Source organism: Triturus cristatus, chromosome 7, assembly GCF_964204655.1.
Source record: "Triturus cristatus chromosome 7, aTriCri1.1, whole genome shotgun sequence".
In the NCBI taxonomy this organism is placed as follows: Eukaryota; Metazoa; Chordata; class Amphibia; order Caudata; family Salamandridae; genus Triturus; species Triturus cristatus.
In genome coordinates, this window is record NC_140590.1 from 1,689,087,426 (window position 1) to 1,689,107,077 (window position 19,652).

At 51.4% G+C, this 19,652-nt stretch overlaps 1 protein-coding gene across 4 annotated transcripts in view; it reads left to right on the forward strand.

The window, feature by feature from the left end:
- The first annotated feature begins 7,132 nt into the window (after positions 1-7,132).
- The window catches only part of LOC146812759 (tyrosine-protein phosphatase non-receptor type 6-like), a 370,963-nt gene continuing 358,443 nt past the window's right edge, over positions 7,133-19,652 (forward strand). For 2 of the 4 annotated variants that reach the window (XM_085619859.1, XM_085619858.1), the window contains exon 1: positions 7,269-7,396. The gene's annotated coding sequence lies outside the window, so the exon portion shown is untranslated. Of the gene's footprint in view, positions 7,397-19,652 lie in introns of all 4 variants that reach the window. The other 2 variants (XM_085619857.1, XM_085619860.1) reach the window with 2 other exon arrangements.

The window sequence follows — 19,652 nt, forward strand, 5'->3', positions numbered from 1 at the left end:
CCCAAGAACTCAACCTGATCAGGTTCAAGTCCCTCTGGGGCAGTTCCTTCTTCAGGATCTGCTTCACCCCCCTCAAGAGGTCAACCTGTGATCTGAGACAGAGGGGAAGGCACTGCCTTAACCCTACTGCTCCTCTTCTTGGTTAGCATCTGGTCCATACTTTCAGGATCCAGAGCTGGTTCAGCTTTATGCATCTTGGCCTGTGACCTGGTCACAGATACCTCTGCAGGTATGCCCAACATCTCATCATGAGTCCATAACTCTACTTCAGACCAGGCTGAAGTCTCTAGATCATTGCCCAACAAACATTTGACAGGGAGGTCCGCACTGACTACAACCTTCTTGAGGCCAGTTACCCCTCCCCAGGAGAAATTCACAACTGCCAGACTATGGTTGGTCCTGACATTGCTTGCATTGGTAACCTGGTACATTTCACCCAGGATGATCTGCCCAGGGTCCACAAGATCCTCTGCCACCATGGTGACATTAGCACCTGTGTCCCTGAATGCCAAAGCCTGTTTGCCTTTTATTACAGGCTGCTGTTTGTATTTGCCCAGATTACTGGGGCTCACTAGGAATGACATATCAATGTCTATATCACAAATCAACAATGCCTGAGTGGGTACTCTGACTAGGCCAGAGTCCACTTCAGAACCCAGGGTCAACCCTACTACACCCTTATTCGGATTACCACCTCCACCAGTAGCTGTACTAGGGGGAACAGTTGCCTTAGGGGCAGGAGTGGTGGTGGTTTGGTTTTTGGACTTGTTACAGTCAGAAGCCCAGTGCCCTTTCTGTTTACAGAATTTGCACCAGGGCTTCTTTTGGCCTTTTCCTTTGTTGGACTGTGATTCCCCACCAGATGCAGATTTTTGGGGCCCTTGTGAAGACTTCTGGTCTTTTGACTTATCCCCACCTTTCTCAGAGCCTTTAGGATCTTGCTTCTTAGTGTCACCCCCTTGGGTCTGGGTTTTCTGCCTCACCCTGGTTCTGACCCATTTGTCTGCCTTCTTTCCCAATTCTTGGGGAGAGGTCAGATCAGAGTCCACCAAGTATTGATGCAACAACTGGTTTTGGCAATTATTAAGGATCTGTTCTCTCATCATAAGATTATAGAAATCCCTTAAATTCAGTAACTCTACTACCAACCAGCCAACCCTCCAGAGCCTTGGTTGCACAATCAACAAAGTCAGTCCAGTCCTGAGTCTGTGCTTTCTGGGTATCCCTGAACTTCAACCTGTACTGTTCAGTGGTTAAGCCAAACCCATCTATCAATGCACTCTTCAGGACTTCATAATCATCAGCATCCTCTTATCTAACAGTGAGGAGCTTGTCTCTACCTTTATCAGAAAAGGAGAGCCACAAGATTGCTGCCCACTGCTTCTGGGGGACCTGTTGTACTCTGCAGGCCCTCTCCATAGCAGTTATCCATTTGTGGATATCATCCCCACTCTGGTAGGGAGGAACAACCTTGGACAGGTTCCTATGGTCTGGAATGTAATCTCTGACTCTAGGGACACTGTTGCTGCCACCAGGGGGTTCTAACCCCTCTTTTCTAGAAGCTCTCTGGAGCTCAAAGGCTTATTTGTCTAATGCCAACTGCTTGGCCTTAAGGGCAAATCTTGCTTCCTCATACTGCAGCAGTTTGTACATTCTGTCAGAGGAGGTCTCTCTTCTATTAAAGTATGAGTTCCTCTGGTGGACAGATTGTCTGCCAGAGTGATATGAGTGGTCAGATTCCCTTGAAGGGGACCCAGTCCTCTCTTCCACTCTGTCAGCTCTCTTAGGGAGAATTCCTCTGTCCCTTTCAGAACCCTGTGGGTCTGGCCCTACAACCACAGACTCCAGGTCATCTTGATTTTCATCATCTGACCCAGAGACTATAGCTGACCCACCCCCTGATTCAGACCCCTTAGCTCCTAGAGCTAATCTAAGATCATCTGCTGTCAGCAGATCTATCAGGTGTAGTGTGGAGGGACTCTGTCCTAGCTTCAGGTGCCTTGCAGCACACATGGCTTTCAAGTCAAAGAAAGTCATGTCCTTATACTGAGGCTGGGTGGACCCACTGGCTCCAGTCCTTAAGGACATTCTAGTGTTGTGCAGTGTTGTACTACCTACACTAGTTTGTGGCCTACTGATCCTAGCTTGAGCTGTAGCAAGGGTGTCCTATCCCTTCACATACAGCACTAAGTTCAGTAGAACTTGTTGATACTAAGCTTGACTTTATATGTACCTTGAGTACCTTTAGTGGTTTTCAGTTAGTAATTCAAATAGAGGTTTTCTGGTAAAACAATGGCAAGCTGTAATCCCACACGCTGCCCACCAATGTGAGAAGTTGGCCTGGCATATGCTGGTCACTAGTTATAGTGGCCACCTTGCCCCAGTCCAATTCGACTCTTATGGTAGATAGGTTTGAGACAACCTTTTAAAGAAAGCTATCCCAGTGGTAGCTGTGGAGCACGGCCCTCAGGCTAAGTCTCTGAGGAATGTAAAGCAGTTTGTTTTACCTGTTAATCTCTTGAATTTCCAAATGAAAGGACACCAAACAGGTATATATATCAAATATATATGTATTTATTTCTAGACACACTCTACTAATCTCTTTATGAGATCAGAAGCCAGGAATACATTCAAATATCAACGTTTCACAATAAGTTAAGCACTAATATGGCTGGGGCCCTAGGGGCGTACCAGACCATATACTAAAAAAGAGGTTTAGGAGAGTCGACTTGCAGAATGACAAGGCCTATGGCCTGTAGAATCGCTGGGGCTTCACTAATGCAGCAAAAGCAGGTAAGTAAAAGACCCACGGGAGACGCGTGCAGTGTGAGAACACCGCCGCGGGTTCCCTATTGATTACAATGGAGCAAGTCGCGGTTTGATTTTTAAAGTTTAAGGGTACTTCGAGGAAGTCTACAAGCAAGCCACTTACAAGGTAAGTAATTCGAGGGCCAACACACACTAGGGCACCGGAGTGCACGAGTTACCTCACCCAGGGAAGCCGGGTGCATAGGTGTCTTTTGGTGTCGGGTCGCGTCGCTGTTGTCTAAGGAGACCAAAGAAGGTTTGCTGCTTGCGAAGACTTGAGAAGTGTCTGGTCGAATCCAAGGCTGGATTCAAGATGCAGATGACCTGAAAGCAGAAGGGACAGTGTTCACAGTCACTTGCCAGTGACCCGGGGCCAGGAAGATGGATGCCCACGGAAGTCGGGTGATTTCAGGTGATCAAGGGTGTTTTGACTCTTGGCTCACGAGGTCCAGGAGAGATCGATGATGACCAGCAGCTGGATTCGGAGTGTCCCACAAAGTCTGCAGCTTACTGAGGTGTCGGCAACCGGATTGGATTCAACAAGCCTTGGCAACAGCAAGTCTTTTGGAAAGTGAATAAAGTCAGCTGTGCAGACCAGCAAGGTCTGAGGGACTTACCCAGCAAAGGTGAGTGAGGGCAGGCCTGGAGCAACCAGGGGAGCTCTTTGGTTTAAAGAAATAGTCTTCGGGGGACCCACAAGCTAACGGGCAAGGGATCGCAAAGACGCCTCATGAGGAAATGCTTCACAGGAGCCCACGGTCACTCGAGATGGGATAGGCCTCTGATTTTTGCTGCAAAACCTGCTGGAGGCTTGGGCCACAAATGGTCCAATGCACAAGTTCGTAGAACATCGTGAAGGGGTTGCACTTGACAATAGTGCACTGTACCCTGGTATTGCCAGGGCTCTTTCAGATTTCTACCGTGTTACCCCAGTAGGTACATGTCGTCCCCTCTAGAAGGGTGGGATCATACTCCCACACCAGTTACTGGTGTGGGGGTATGATTCCAAGTTGTTTGACACCAAACATGACATGGTTTGATGCAGTCATTCCAAAGTTAGCATTTACCGTTGGGTTATAATGCACTTAAGAGTATATGGTTTAACCACATTCACAAACAGCCACAGAGACTCTGCCAGCTGCAGAGGGGTCCTACTCATGCAGAGGCACCCCCTCACATTGTAAACCAAGCACCCTGCCCTCAGAATTTATAGAGCCTGCCATAGGGGTGGCTGATAGGTTTATATGTGTGTGTATGTTGAGATATAGGAACCTATACCTCTCTGTGAGGAGTGCTTACACTACCTCACCCAGGCTGCAGTAGCAGGCCTGTGGTGTCAAATTGAGTCTGCTTCCCAGGGGTGGCATAATACCTGCTTCAGCCCCTGGTAGGCCTGTGAAGTACCTATGCCCTAGGTACCTAGGGTACCATATACTAGGGGCTCATAAGGTACCACAGTATCCAATCACTAGTGCATCTAATATGCACACCAAGTCGTTTAGAGAGAACAGAGAGACTGGGGCCCTGATTAGCAGGGACCCAGCCAGACTATAGCCAGAAACCAGTGTATACATCAGAAAAAAAGTGGGGGCAACATAAGTGCAGATCCTACTCTCCCACACATCATTTGTCCACTCTTTTCTCAAAAAAACCTGTAGGTTGTTCAGGCTCGCTCTGTACGCTTGCTCGCCATTGTGCAGTACCACAATAAGTTTACCAATATAACAAGGGGAACCCCTGCAAAAGGATGAAGGTAGAGACACAGGGGAAAGAAAATCAACAAGGAAAGGAAGGTACTCTACCTATTTTTTTTCTAAATGTACAATGTATCATATCATAAATACACTGACACTTAAACTAGACCTATATAGAGCAAGGAAATGTCAGTGCATAGTCAAAGAAAAATTTGTTTATATTTTTATTTTTTATTTTAATCAATTTTAGACAAAGGGATTCAAAAAGTGAATGAAATCCTCAATAATTTATAAGAATAACAAACAATATCGTAAGCCACAATACCAATAATGATGACAGAAAGGTCCCAATCACAATCACGCACATACAGACACACAAACTTATACCGGTATCATATCACACCTTAAAAACAAAACTCATACATCTACTCATAAAAATGCCACTCATCGAGTGGGGGTCCAAAAAACTTTGCCTCTTAAATCAATATATAAGCAAAAGCATATAGGCATTCAATGCTGTGCTAAAGAAAGCATGTTCAAAATACAAGATTTAGGGCTTGAGTGGACCCCTTGGGAGCGCCGACGCGCGTTTCGGTGAACGCACCGAAATGCAGGTGCCACCTTCCTCAGGGCGAACAAGGAAATGGTTTTGGCGTTTTAGCTGGGACCTGTGGGGAATCTAGTTGTTGCAAATAGGTCCAAGTGAGGACACAGGCAAGAAGAATCTCTGATCTCAGGCGAAAAACGGGGGTCAAGAATGTTCACAAGAACAAAGTCTGCTGTAGGGGGAGTATTAGGCTCGCCTTCAAAGTCGAATCCTTTTAGTTATAGATTTACGGCGACATAATGGTGGGATAAGGATCCCCGATGACGCTAGAAAAACCCAATGCCTGGGGGAACAGGGGTATATGCCACAATGGAAGAAAAAAGGCAGGAGCAGACTCAAATTGCTGCGGTGGATATCAGCGAGGCGAATAATTGGAGGCCTGAAGGCACGGACGGTGCTCCCAAGGGGTCCACTCAAGCCCTAAATCTTGTATTTTTAACATGCTTTCTTTAGCACAGCAGTGAACGCCTATATGCTTTTGCTTATATATTGATTTAAGAGGCAAAGTTTTTTGGACCCCCACTCGATGAGTTGCATTTTTATGAGTCATCTAGCGTCATCGGGGATCCTTATCCCACCATTATGTCGCCGTAAATCTATAACTAAAAGGATTCGACTTTGAAGGCGAGCCTAATACTCCCCCTACAGCAGACTTTGTTCTTGTGAACATTCTTGACCCCCGTTTTTCGCCTGAGATCAGAGATTCTTCTTGCCTGTGTCCTCACTTGGACCTATTTGCAACAACTAGATTCCCCACAGGTCCCAGCTAAAACGCCAAAACCATTTCCTTGTTCGCCCTGAGGAAGGTGGCACCTGCATTTCGGTGCGTTCACCGAAACGCGCGTCGGCGCTCCCAAGGGGTCCACTCAAGCCCTAAATCTTGTATTTTGAACATGCTTTCTTTAGCACAGCATTGAATGCCTATATGCTTTTGCTTATATATTGATTTAAGAGGCAAAGTTTTTTGGACCCCCACTCGATGAGTGGCATTTTTATGAGTAGATGTATGAGTTTTGTTTTTAAGGTGTGATATGATACCGGTATAAGTTTGTGTGTCTGTATGTGCGTGATTGTGATTGGGACCTTTCTGTCATCATTATTGGTATTGTGGCTTACGATATTGTTTGTTATTCTTATAAATTATTGAGGATTTCATTCACTTTTTGAATCCCTTTGTCTAAAATTGATTAAAATAAAAAATAAAAATATAAACAAATTTTTCTTTGACTATGCACTGAAATTTTCTTGCTCTATATAGGTCTAGTTTAAGTGTCAGTGTATTTATGATATGATACATTGTACATTTAGAAAAAAAATAGGTAGAGTACCTTCCTTTCCTTGTTGATCCACAATAAGTTTACGCCTCGCCACTTTCAAATGTCACCAGCCGCCACTGCATACAGACCAGTGATCCGCAGGTCGCTGTGAGGCTGCTGCCGTAGGTAGTTTATCCAACTAAGGTATCTTAGAGAGATTCCAGCCCACTACCCTGCGTTTGCATTATCATCGATGCATCTGGCTGCAGAACCCTTCTACCTTTGGCTCTGAAAGCTGCCACCAGCTGCATGCATAGATTTATTCAACTGGTCCTTTTAACGCCCTGTTCCTGGTGCAGGACTTGTGACACAGGCGTCACGGAGATCACTGCACAAGGTACACAAATATGTATCTGCCTGCAGGAACGCACACCAGGCTAGCTGCTTACACACGAAGCTGTGCAGCAGGTGCATAAACCCGCGAAGCTATCTGACTGGGACTGGATGCTATTGGTGGCAAGTGACACGCTGACCTCTACATCTGCACATTACCCAGTTCGCACCTTATTTGCGTCAACGCTCTCGCCTTACGATTTATAAATCCTGCCTCTGCGGTAGACGCATTATCCCGCTGAGCTGCAGCAGGCCAGCCAGTTGTTTGTCTTCCTAGAGGAGCAGGTTTCAGATCGACTCTCCCTGCCGAGCCACGCATAATTTATAGGTCAGCTGGCGCGGCGCTTCGCTCCCATTATTAATTAACTGGGAGTGTGAGAGGAGCCGGCTAAAAAGAAGCCTGTCTTTGTCCCCGGGGTTTAGCGTCTATCCTTTACTTCAGGTGTGTGCAAACTTCCTCCTCCTCCCCCCCGCCCCGATCTCTATAGCAATCCCTGCGCGACTCGACCGGGGAGGACAAACAGCGGAGCGCAAGTCTTCGTAGTGCCTGCGCCGCCACGCTCGCCGGATGCCCGGGTGTGCCAGCAGCCACTCAACTGTGCGCCACCGAAGTCAACGGTTCGAATCCAGACTCACAGGTGAGCCAGCAGCCACCATGCGCCTCCAGACTCCAGGCCCGGCTCCAGAATTTTTATTTGGGAGGGCCACTGCGGGCTCGATTTGTCGCGTATATGTCTAGGCAGACCTGCTTCAGGGCCCTCCTTTATCTCTTTTTAGTCTTACAAGGCCCAGTAAAACGCACTCTTTTCCAAATCTCTTTCTAAATATTATCACTCTCAAAAAGTGTTTTTTCCATGTACTGTTCCTTTGATGGGAAGAGGAGGTTTCTGAGGTGGGAGTATCAGGCAAGTGACACTATTTAGGCTCCCTCTGTGCGAGTCTTCAGGGAGAATCCCTCTTCATTACTACCTCCACCTGACCCCGGACTCTGCAACGCACTCCCTTACAGGCTCCCTCTGTGCGAGCCTTCAGGGAGAATCCCTCTTCATTCCTACCTCCACCTGACCCCGTACTCTGCAGCGCACTCCCTTACAGGCTCCCTCTGTGCGAGCCTTCAGGGAGAATCCCTCTTCATTACTACCTCCACCTGACCCCTGACTCTGCAACGCACTCCCTTACAGGCTCCCTCTGTGCGAGCCTTCAGGGAGAATCCCTCTTCATTACTACCTCCACCTGACACCCTGACTCTGCAACGCACTCCCTTACAGGCTCCCTCTGTGCGAGCCTTCAGGGAGAATCCCTCTTCATTACTACCTCCACCTGACCCCTGACTCTGCAACGCACTCCCTTACAGGCTCCCTCTGTGCGAGCCTTCAGGGAGAATCCCTCTTCATTACTACCTCCACCTGACCCCGGACTCTGCAACGCACTCCCTTACAGGCTCCCTCTGTGCGAGCCTTCAGGGAGAATCCCTCTTCATTACTACCTCCACCTGACCCCGTACTCTGCAACGTACTCCCTTACATGCTCCCTCTGTGCGAGTCTTCAGGGAGAATCCCTCTTCATTACTACCTCCACCTGACCCCGGACTCTGCAACGCACTCCCTTACAGGCTGGATTATCCACTACTCCTCTCCAGTGCACCTTATCTCACAGCTGACCTTGGGCCCCAGTCCCATATCAGGCACCATCGGGCTCCACTTTCATTTTTCCCCGGTAAAAACATTAGTAAAATCACCTTCAAACTTATTGAATATAGCAGTAAATATAATTAGCATGTACCTTAAAGTATGTTCCACAGTAGCCCTTATGACCCGACTGCTAATTAAATAAACAAAACCAGAAAGGCCATGACAGGGCCGGCTTCAGCGCTGATGCGAAAGTCTTTTTTGGCGCCTCACAAATAACCTGTTTCTCTGTAAATACCTTTACTACCACCTTCCAACAGTGCCCCTCATCCCTCCATGGCCCCCCCATTGACCTACTGCTCCTCGGATTCCCTCACTGTCACATGCCACAAGTGCCCCTCATCTCCCCATAGCCCCTCCCCCTCGTGACCTCTTCCTCGGATTCCCTCACTGCCACCCTTCAACAGTGCCCTTCATCGCTTCATAGCCCCTCCCACTACCTCCTCCTCAAATTCCCTCACTGCCACCCTCCAACAGTGCCCCTCATCTTTACGTAGCCCCTCTCTCATATGCATTTCATTTATTAGGTCTCGCCTGAGACAGCGCTTTAGCGTTGCTCTGGCGAGACTTATAGTAAGCGAGTTTTGGAAGTTCAAACAGTGGCTTTTCAGGCCTCCAAATACAGTGCATGTGCGTCGGCCGGGCGCGCGCACCATTTGGAGGCCTGAAAGCACTCGTTTGCTTTCACTTTCGCGGGCCGCACGGCCGCTTTGATGTGATCGCGATCGCGATTACTTTCACACACGCACATACCCTACCACGGTCAGTCATTCCCTCGTGAGTTTAGCAGAGTGCACTTATGGATGTTTAGTGTATTAATATACTAAGCATCCTGCCTTTAGCTTTGCCTTTTGCGACGCTGCTGGTTTACAGTTTTTGCAGGCATACACAGCACACTGTCTCCACTTGCAATAACCTTCGGTTCTCCATAAGCCAAAGTTTTACACAAATGTAATGAAGCCCTCAGGCACTCTCATTAACATCAATTAACAAGTCGTTGTGACAAAGCTTTACAGGAACCAGACCAGCGACGCCACGTCAGCAGCAGGCAGACACAGCACACCGCCTACTACACTTTCTCTACCATCCTCCTCTCCCGTCCGCGGTTTGCTTCCTTCCAATATGGCCATATCTCCACACACAACGTAAAGTACTTTCTCTAACATCCTCCACTTTCCTGTTCCCTTTCAATCTCTTAAAACCCCTATTTACCCTCAAACTGCTTTTTTTTTTAATGAACAAAAAAAATGAAGTTCTCCTTTGTTCCACGTCTCACCTCAACTAAAGCGGGCATACACAAAAACGCGACTTGCACGTTTAAAATTACCATGGCCATCCGAGCCAGAGGCCTTGTTTTGTGACTGTATTTGACTTTATATAAACTTAATTCCTGGTACGTCATTGCAAATGTATACTGCCCCAAGGTTTTACTCTCCTAGAGTAATGCTGTCTACTTTCTTCTGGGAAGGATTGTAAGGAGGGAACTTGCAGCAGAGATGTGGAGTGGAAAGACAGCCAACATGCAAAGATTTGTGCGTGCCTTTTCAACCGGTCGAGATGAGTGAATTTCATGAAATATTAATACTTAAATATATTTACTTTCGAGTCTCTTTATTTTGTTTTATAGATGGGATAGTATATATTCGTCCGGAGGCCTTTATCTGAACATCCGTCATGTATCGCATAAGCAATTAACAGTTTTGAAGCTGGGGGGTCGCGTGGGGGGGGGGCAAACCAAGGCTAACCTCTCCCTACCCCAATCATGAATAACAGAAAGCAGAATGTACCGGCCCAGGCGAGAGGCCAAGAGCCTGATTACAGTAAGTGGCCCATGTCAGATGTGATAATTATGTAATCCGATGAAATCCGACACAGATGTTCGGAATTTTCACCTGTTTCAACTTTTTGGGGAATAACTTGCAGATTGTGGCACTCCATGCACCAAAACCCGCGTATCCTGATAAATACCAGCCCTTTGAACTTAGTTATTACAGGTGCGCGGCAAACTTCACACCACCCTGTGCAAACATGGTTTTGTGTAGGGATGGCAATTTGATGGGCCATTTGTAATCGGGACCCGAGTGCTGTTGAGTACGAGAGGAGGGAAATGAACAAAGAATAGAGGATGCTCGTTGCTTGGATGACGTGCAGCTTCCTAGTTACCTCCTGCGCAGGTCTCCCCAACTGTGTCCGATGATTCTGTAGAAGCAAGAGAAAGATGAAGGTCGGAGGGACTCTCTATGTCAGTTGCACAGCTGAAGAGTGTGGAGAAGCTAAGAAAAGGTGCTTTAACCCCCAAAGGTAGTCTTTTAATGGCCCTATCCAAAATATATTTAACAAGCATTGGCATTGCCAATAGGTCTCGCCTTTAGGACCTTATAAGTGTTTAGCCATGCTACAACCTTTCAACAATAAATGTCATTTATTCTATTTTTCTGTAGCACGTACTTGGTCCAATAAGACGTCAGCACACTTTACATGCTATGGGAGACTGACATCATTGTATAAATGTAAATAGTTACTTATGGTATTATAGTAAGATACCGCTTGCCTCTTCAGAAAGCGATATAGACAATAGATTCAATACTACAGGAGGGATTATAGTCTCGGAAGGGGCGCTGTTATTACTAACCATCTTTTAGTGGTTCAGACAAGAATGCACTTTTTCCAACGGATAGTCTGGAAGAGAACTCATATGGCATTGCAAAATCCCGACTAGAAGGAAAAGAGGAAAACGCTGCTCCAGAGCGTGTTTGCAGTACTTGCGCGCACCCTTCGACCAGAAGAAAACCGCACCGTCAATTTCGGGCAGTTTAAAGGTATAATTCGGAATCCTCTATCACATATAAAGTCAATGAGATAGTTTGAGTGATTAATGTGTTTGCTGCGGAGATCTGCGTATGCAGTTCAGGTGACACATTTGCTGCAAGCAGGGCTTACTCCGTACTTCATGCTTCTGCCGTCGACGGAGCTCTATGGAGATGACTGGTACTAACATCTGGATGCAGTGTTCGGAAGCCCCGAGGTTAGGCGCTACATTAAGCATGTTATTAGGCGGAGGCCTCCATTCTTGGTACCCAGGGAAGTGGTCTGTGTGACCTCTGCAGTAAAGTAACACATGGTGTTGACTTGTACGGACAGCGCCTGGTGCCTGTACCTGGCGAGGATGCTGTAACTAACGGCACAGGAGCATTGCTGGCATTGTTCACATGTCTGCAGAGGGAAAGCATCCCCGTACCAGGTGGTGACAAACCCCCCTCCACTTGTGATGGATGGTATGCCCCTGCTGCAGGGGCAGCTGCAGTCCTGGACGGCGGCTCCGGCTCCGCTGACCTCTGTGTAACACTTGTGAGTACAGTAAAGGGTTGGTGTAGGATCAAACCAGGCCCAGGCCCTGCCTGTCTATGCTCAAGGCCACCTTTAGGGGGCTTCATCAGGGGAGCACAGCGTCAGACTCTGCCCCAGAATTCAGATTTTACCCAACAGTGACACAATCACAGCCCTCCCCAGGCAACTGGAGAGCTCAAATCACCAGCATCCCTAACCGGTCTGTGGAGGACGGACCATTAATGCCAGGTCAAGATAATATTGTCAGAAACCCTATTATGTAACTTGCCTGGACTATTACATCAATGGCTGTGACTATCTTATCACTTGCCAGGACCATCGCTTTCATAGACTGGACTATGAGGTCATTAGCCCAGACCATGTCATCTTTGCACAAACACTAATGGTGCAGGAAAATGCACCACCATTGGCGAACATCCCAACACAGCCAGGCATCACCAGCTGCAGACCTACTGACCACAAACTAGTGACCGAAACAGGTTGACACAAACCATAGTAGAACAAGCATTTGCAATGCAATAGGTTTCGCATTTGCAAAAGTTTAAGCTATTGGCATTGTTCACGACAATGCCTTTTTTTATCTATTTTATAAAACAAACACATAAATAAATGCCATTATCATTTACAATGCCAATAGCTAGTGTTGCATTATTATTAGCAATGCCAACTGCTCACACTTTTATAATGCGAGAACTATTGCATTGCAAATGCTTGTTGTATAGAGCAACTCATATCAGTGTAGTGTGTGTCAGTACTTTACACCACGCACACATGATACAGAGACAAAGAATCATACAAGTATATAAATCAGTCTACAGGGAATGTCACATAAGCCAATGAGGATTAGAAGGTGTATGAATCACGCCATCCATACTGGTGAGAAGTATATTTTAAGAGAGTTTGGTCTGGGAAACACAACCTTAGGATTTAAAAAGTATTCCATGGGGGTCAGCTTTACTGATAAAAATGTATATCTGCCCAAACATACTCATTTTAGCAACATTACAATAATGAAAGACTGGTGAAGTTCTAACTATATCACAAAACAAAACAAGCATTGGCATAGCCAATAGGTCTCGCCTTTGGGACCTTATAAGTGTTTAGCCATGCAACAGTTGCATAACTAAATACTTATAAGGTCCCAAAAGCGAGACCTATTGGCAATGCCAAGCAGCCGTGCGGCCGCGAAAGTGATCGCGATCAAACATCAAAGTGGAAAGTAATCGCGGTAAAGCGTGGCGCGCGCGCCCGCGCACATGCACTGTAGCTCTAGGCTGGCCTGGTAGCACTTTTTGGAGCCCTCTCAATAAGTCTCGCCAGACCAGCGCATGCGCTGGGTCAGGCGAGACCTAAAAAGCGAAGTTCTAACTATACCATTCATGTTTGTATGCAGCTCTTTGATGACAGTTCATTGGTCACTGTCCTATGTTACGATCGTAACTTCTGAACTGCAAGTAACACAAGGATCTCTGTGACACAGGCAGTAACCCACTGAGCTTCCACATAAACTACAGTTCATGTATATTTAAAAACTACTAACAGACAAATGATTGCTCTCCAGCAGGATCATTAATCACCAGAGTTATCTGAGCATTTTGTATTGTATTATTGCTGTCCTGCATCATCCATGGTAATGATAAAAACAGTTTAAATGAAGTACACACGAAGTATGGGTCCTGCTGGGCCTGTGCAGATTTTAAAAAGAAAAACAAATAGTAACACATTCTCTTACCTACTCCATTAATCAAACTTTGTGTCACAGCCTGATGTGATAAACAGCTGCAGGGGTTAGGAAAGGTGAATGAGAATAAATAAACTTATTTTCTCCTGTGCTGCGTAGAAAAATAAATATCCATGCAGCAGAACAGTAGGCAAAGGTTACCCTTGTCAAAGAAAGGATTTGTCGCCTTTCACCATGTGGAGATGAAGGGGTGAAAAAATAAACAAAGCCTCATTAACATGTAAACAGTCTTTTAAAGACCTGAGAAGTACTCAGGTGCGGCTGCGATAATCTCAAAAACTGTCTGTGTGTGTGTGCGCCCAGGAAGCTGTCTCAGCCCGGCTGACACACACGACTGGGGGTTGAAGCACTTTGAGCCCAATGGCGTTGCGCCCCTGCCTTCAAGCCATCACTGCGAGGGCCAAGGCTCCTGTTTGGGTGGGCCAGGCTCATGTTTGGGTGGGCCCGGCCCACCAGGCCCACCTGCTAGAACCGGGCCTGCCAGACTCACTGGTGCGCCAGCAGCCGCCACACTCACCTGTACCCCAGCAGCCGTCACACTCACCGGTGCCCCAGCAGCCACCCTGTGCCACCAGAGTCACTGGTGCGCCAGCAGCCGCCACACTCACCTGTACCCCAGCAGCCGTCACACTCACCGGTGCCCCAGCAGCCACCCTGTGCCACCAGAGTCACTGGTGCGCCAGCAGCCGCCACACTCACCTGTACCCCAGCAGCCGTCACACTCACCGGTTCCCCAGCAGCCACCCTGTGCCACCAGAGTCACTGGTGCGCCAGCAGCCGACACAGTCAGACAAAGTGAGCCAGCAGCACAGTCAACAGTGCGCCAGCAGCCCCCATGCGCCATCAGACTCACCGGTGCCCCAGCAGCCGCCACACTCACCAGTGCGCCAGCAGCCGCCACAGTCACCGGTGAGCCAGCAGCTGCCACAGATGATCCAGCAGCCACCGTGCGGCACCAGTGCGCCAGCAGCTGCCAAAGCTATGCGGTGCGCCAGCACGGTGAACAGTGCGCCACCAGAATCACTGGTCCTCCCAGCCCCAGCAGCAAACATATTCTACGGTGCGCCAGCAGCAACCGTTGCAACAGCTACAGCCCTCTACCATCCCCCTTAGACCAGTGCGCCTCCGCAGCTTCTGATGCACAACCACAGACACCGGTATGTACCAAAGGCACCGGTACCCTACTAAGCCTCACAACTCATGCACCACCACAGCGGACCATCTGCCATCAGGACGGGCTCAAACTAACCCTGGGCGGAACTGGCGTAGTGGCACTACGCGGAGTTCCACGGAGTTATGAAAAAACTCTGTGGAAATCTGCTCCGCTCTGCCACCCGCCTCCACAGAGGCAGGGCCCAGTGCCTGGGCTCCGGCGGGCCCTGAAGGGCAGGAGCATACGTCCTGGGGTCAGCCGAGGGTCTGTGTGCCCAGGACGGGAGTCCCTAGTGCCCGGGCAGGCTGCCAGATCCCCCCGGCCTGGCTGGGTTGAGAAGCAGGGACTGGGCCTGGGGCCTGGGCTTCTGGCCGGGCCTGGGGTGCAAGAGCTCCCGTCCTGCGGCCTGCCGAGTAGCCCTTGCCCTGGGACGGGGGTGCCTGCTTCCCGGGGAGGCTCACTCCCTCCCTGGCCTAGCTGGGTTCAGAAGCGGGGACCGGTTCCGGGGACTCAATCAATCAATCAATAAATCAAATAATTTGTAAAGCGCACTACATACCCGCAAGGGTTTCAAGGCGCTGAGGGTGGGGAGAGGGGGGGGTGCTGTTGCTACTGGTCGAACAGCCAGGTCTTGAGTTGTCTCCTGAAGGTTAGAAGGTCTTCGGTTTGTCGTAGGATGAGGGGGAGGGTGTTCCAGGTCTTGGCGGCGCGGTGGGAGAAGGTTTTGCCTCTGGCTGTGGTTCTGCAGATGTGTGGGACGGTAGCCAGGGAGAGGTCTGCGGAGCGGAGTTTCCTGTTGGGTACGTAGAAGGAGAGTCGACTGTTGAGATAGGCTGGGCTGGTCTTGTGGAGTTCCTTGTGTGCGTGGATCAGGAGCTTAAAGGAGATTCTTTTGTCGACAGGGAGCCAGTGCAGGTTCCTCAGGTGGGGGGTGATGTGGTTGCGGCCCGGGACGTCGAGGATCAGGCATGCAGAGGCATTCTGGATTCTTTGCAGTCTATTGATGAGCTTGGTCGGGGCTCCGGCGTAGAGGGCGTTTCCGTAGTTGAGTCTGCTGCTGACTAGGGCCTGGGTGACTGTTTTCCTTGTGTCTGTCGGGATCCATCTGTAGATCTTGCGGAGCATACGGAGGGTGTTGAAGCAGGTGTAGTAGACAGCGTTGACTTGTTTGGTCATGGTGAGTTTCGAGTCGAGGATTACTCCCAGGTTGCGTGCGTGGGTGGTGGGTGCGGGTGGTGTCCCCAGCGACGCGGGCCACCAGGAGTCGTCCCATGCTGACGGGTTGGGCCCGAGGATGAGGATCTCCATCCTGTCTGTGTTCAGCTTAAGGCGGCTATCCTCCATCCAGTCGGCGACGGCCTTCATTCCCTGGTGGAGGTTGGATTTGGCGGAGAGGGGGTCCTTGGTGAAGGAGAGGATCAGTTGTGTGTCGTCGGCGTAGGAGATTATGTTGAGGTCATGATGTCGGGCGATGTGTGCGAGAGGCGCCATGTAGACGTTGAACAGCGTCGGGCTGAGGGAGGATCTCTGCGGGACGCCGCAGATGATCTCGGAGGCTTCGGATCGGAACGGGGGGAGGCGGAGTCTCTGGGTTCTGCCGGAGAGAAAGGAGGAGGTCCAGTCCAGGGCCATGTCTTGGATCCCTGCGTCGTGGAGTCGTGTGCGTGGCATGCAGTGGCAGACGGTGTTGAAAGCGGCGGAGAGGTCCAGAAGGATGAGGGCCGCCGTCTCGCCGTTGTCCAGTAGGATCCTGATGTCGTCTGTGGCGGCGATGAGGGCGGTCTCGGTGCTGTGGTTGCTGCGGAATCCTGACTGGGAGGGGTCCAGGATGCTGTTGTCTTCGAGGTAGCGGGTGAGCTGGATGTTGACTATCTTCTCGATGACCTTAGCTGCGAACGGAAGCAGGGAGATGGGACAGAAGTTTTTCAGTTCGCTCGGGTCCGCCTTGGGTTTCTTCAGTAGGGTGTTGAGCTCGGCGTGTTTCCAGTTTTCAGGGAAGGTCGCAGTCTCGAAGGAGAGGTTGATGATGTTGCGCAGGTGGGGTGCGATGGAGCTGCCGGCTTTGTTGAAGATGTGTGGAAAAGGGTCATCCGGTGAGCCGGAGTGGCTTGTGCCCATGGTCTTGATTGTGACTTCGGTGCTCACGTTGGTCCAGATTGTCAGGGGGTCGTGGTCATTGGGGTGTGGTGGGTCCGGCGTGTTGGGCCCTGTTAGGGTCGTCCGGGGGTTGAAGCTAGCGTGGATGTCGGCGAACTTGCGGTAGAAGAAGGTGGCGAGGGAGTCGCACAGGGCTTGCAACGGCGGGATGTCGTTGGCATTGGAGCTGGGGTTGGAGAGTTCCTTCACGACGTTGAAGAGCTCCTTGCTGTTGTGTGCGTTGTTGTCGAGGCGGTCTTTAAAGGAGGTCCTCTTGGCGGTCCTGATGAGGTGGTGGTGGTTGCGGATGGCGTCTTTGTGGGCTGCGTGGCTGCCCGGCGACTTCTCGCTGTGCCATATGTTCTCCAACTTCCGGCAGGTGCGTTTTGGCGCTAGGAGTTCCGGGGTGAACCAGTTGGCTCTCTTGCTAGTGTCTGAGGGTTTATTTTTTCAGCGGGGCTAAGGTGTTGGTGCAGTCGTCCATCCATCATCTGAGGGTGCGCGCACCATCGTCGGGGTTGGAGGGGTTGGTCGGTGGGTTGAGTGCGAGGTTTGTCTGTAGTTGGACTTCGGTGATTTTGCCCCAGCACCGACGGGGATCTGTAGGGTGCGTTGATGTGCGATGGGTTTTCGGAAGGTGAAGTGGATGCAGTGGTGGTCGGTCCAGGTGGGTTCGGAGATGTGGCTGAAGGAGACGTGTGGGCTTGAGGAGAAGATGGCGTCGAGTGTATGTCCGGCGATGTGGGTCGGCATCGTGACGAGCTGTTCCAGTTCGAGGTTGGCAAGGTTGTCTATCAGGGTGGAGGAGTTGCTGTCGTTGTTGTTCTCCAGATGGAAGTTCAGGTCTCCGAGGAGGATGTAGTCGGTGGAGGTCAGTGCGTGCGTGCTGATGAAGTCGGCGATGGAGTCGCAGAATTGTGGTTGGGGTCCAGGTGGTCTGTAGATGAGGGTGCCTCTTAGGGTGGTCTTGGGGTCCGTGTGGATCTGGAAGTGCATGTGTTCGGCGGTGCTGAGAGTGTCGTCGGTGTTTGTTGAGACCCTGATGGTCTTCTTGTGGACGATGGCGATTCCTCCTCCGACTCCGTTGGTGCGGTCTCTGCGGGCGATCTTGTATCCGTCGGGGATGGCTATGGCGATATATGGAGAGGAGGCTTCGTTCATCCAGGTCTCGGTCAGGAAGGCGACGTCTGGAGATGCGGTGTCGAGTAGGTCCCAGAGCTGGACGGCGTGTTTGCGTGCAGAGTGGGTGTTGATCAGGATGCATCGGAGCTGGTTGTGTTTTGTCGTGGTGGGTGTCTCTGCTCTGGCGGGCCCTGGGGTGCGGGAGCCCACGTCCTGCGGCCAGCCGAGGGTCCGGGTGCCCTTCACGGGGGTCCATCGGGCCAGGGTAGGCCTCCCCACTTTGCCTGCATGTCAAGGTGCCTGCAGGCCCCGGGTCAGAGTTCCATCGGGTCCCCCCACCTCGCAGGCCCGTGCCCGAGACCGAGCTAAGGGTTCAGATGAGCCCCCGGGAAGCAGAGCCCCCGAGCCCTCCAAGGGCAGGCGAGAGCCCTTCCTTTAAGGCGCAGGGAGAGCTGATGGCCGTCCTTTGGGTTCGGCCATCTGGTCGCGCCTTTTCCCCGTCAGCCATCTGGTCGCACGCAATGCCATTTCCAGTTTGGGTGGGCAAATGGCCAAACTGCCCTGGAAGTCCTGAAGAGGGCTTGTTTGCCTCCCCGATCCCAGCCAAGGCTCCGGGAGGTCGGGAGCGTCCGCACCTTGGGTCCCCTCCCTAACTCGGTGAGCATGGGTTACCAGAAAAGGGGGTACCCTTCCTCCAGATTACTAGGGACAGGGTACACCGGAACCCCTCACAGGCTGGGGGCTCCCAGCCGGCGACCAAATGGGCTAAGGCCAGGCAAACCCCCCCCCTCCGTCTGTGGCTCCGTCCTCCGGCCCGCCGCGTGGCTCCATTGGGTCTGGGTGGTCCTCTCTTGGGTGTCCGGGCCTGAGAGCTCTGGCCAGGCGCTCCCTACACTGGGCTCCATCCTCCGCTCCGCCATGGGCCCAGGACCTGTCGGGTGTTCCCCAGTGCGGCTTGGGTTCAGGAGATCCAGCAGGGGCCCCTGAGAGCCCTGGGGAGGGCGGCCTCCCAACCCAGGGCTCTGCCCTTGGACCTGCCGAGTCGCAGGGCGCCTGGGACAGGGTCCTGCGGGCCCGTGGGAGGCCCCACCCTGCGCCTCTGGGAACAGGAGGCCCGAAGGGATCCAGGCCCCGGGGAGGGCGCTCCCGCCTTGGGCTCCGCTCCGCAAAGGGGCCCAGGACGGGGTTCCATAGTGTCCGTGGAGTCTCCCCCTGCTTGGCTGGGTTCAGGAGCTCCGGCCGGGGCTGAGGACTCTGGGGAGGGCAGCCTCCCGAGCCCGGGATCCGTCCTCGGGCCTGCCGCATCCCAGGATGGGGTCCCACCGGCACGGGGAGGCTTCCCCTGCACCTCCTGGCCTGGGAGCCCCAGCTGGGTCCAGGGGCCCCGGGTAGGACGCTCCCGCCCTGGGCTCCGTCTCCTGGTCTGCCGCTCTGCCAGGAGCCCGGGACAGGGTTCCATAGTGCCTGAGGAGCCTTCCCCTGCTTGGCTGGGTTCAGGAGCTGTCCTCAGGCCTGCCGCATAGCAAGGTGCCTGGGACAGGGGCCCGGGGAGGCTTCCCCAGCACCTGTGGGCCTGGGAGCCCTGGCTGGATCCAGGGGCCTGCCGGGCCCCGGGTCCGGTGCTCCAGGCCTGGGCCCTGCCCCCGCCCTGCTGCTATGCCAAAGGCCCGAGACGGGGTTACGTCATGCCTGGGGAGCAACCCCCT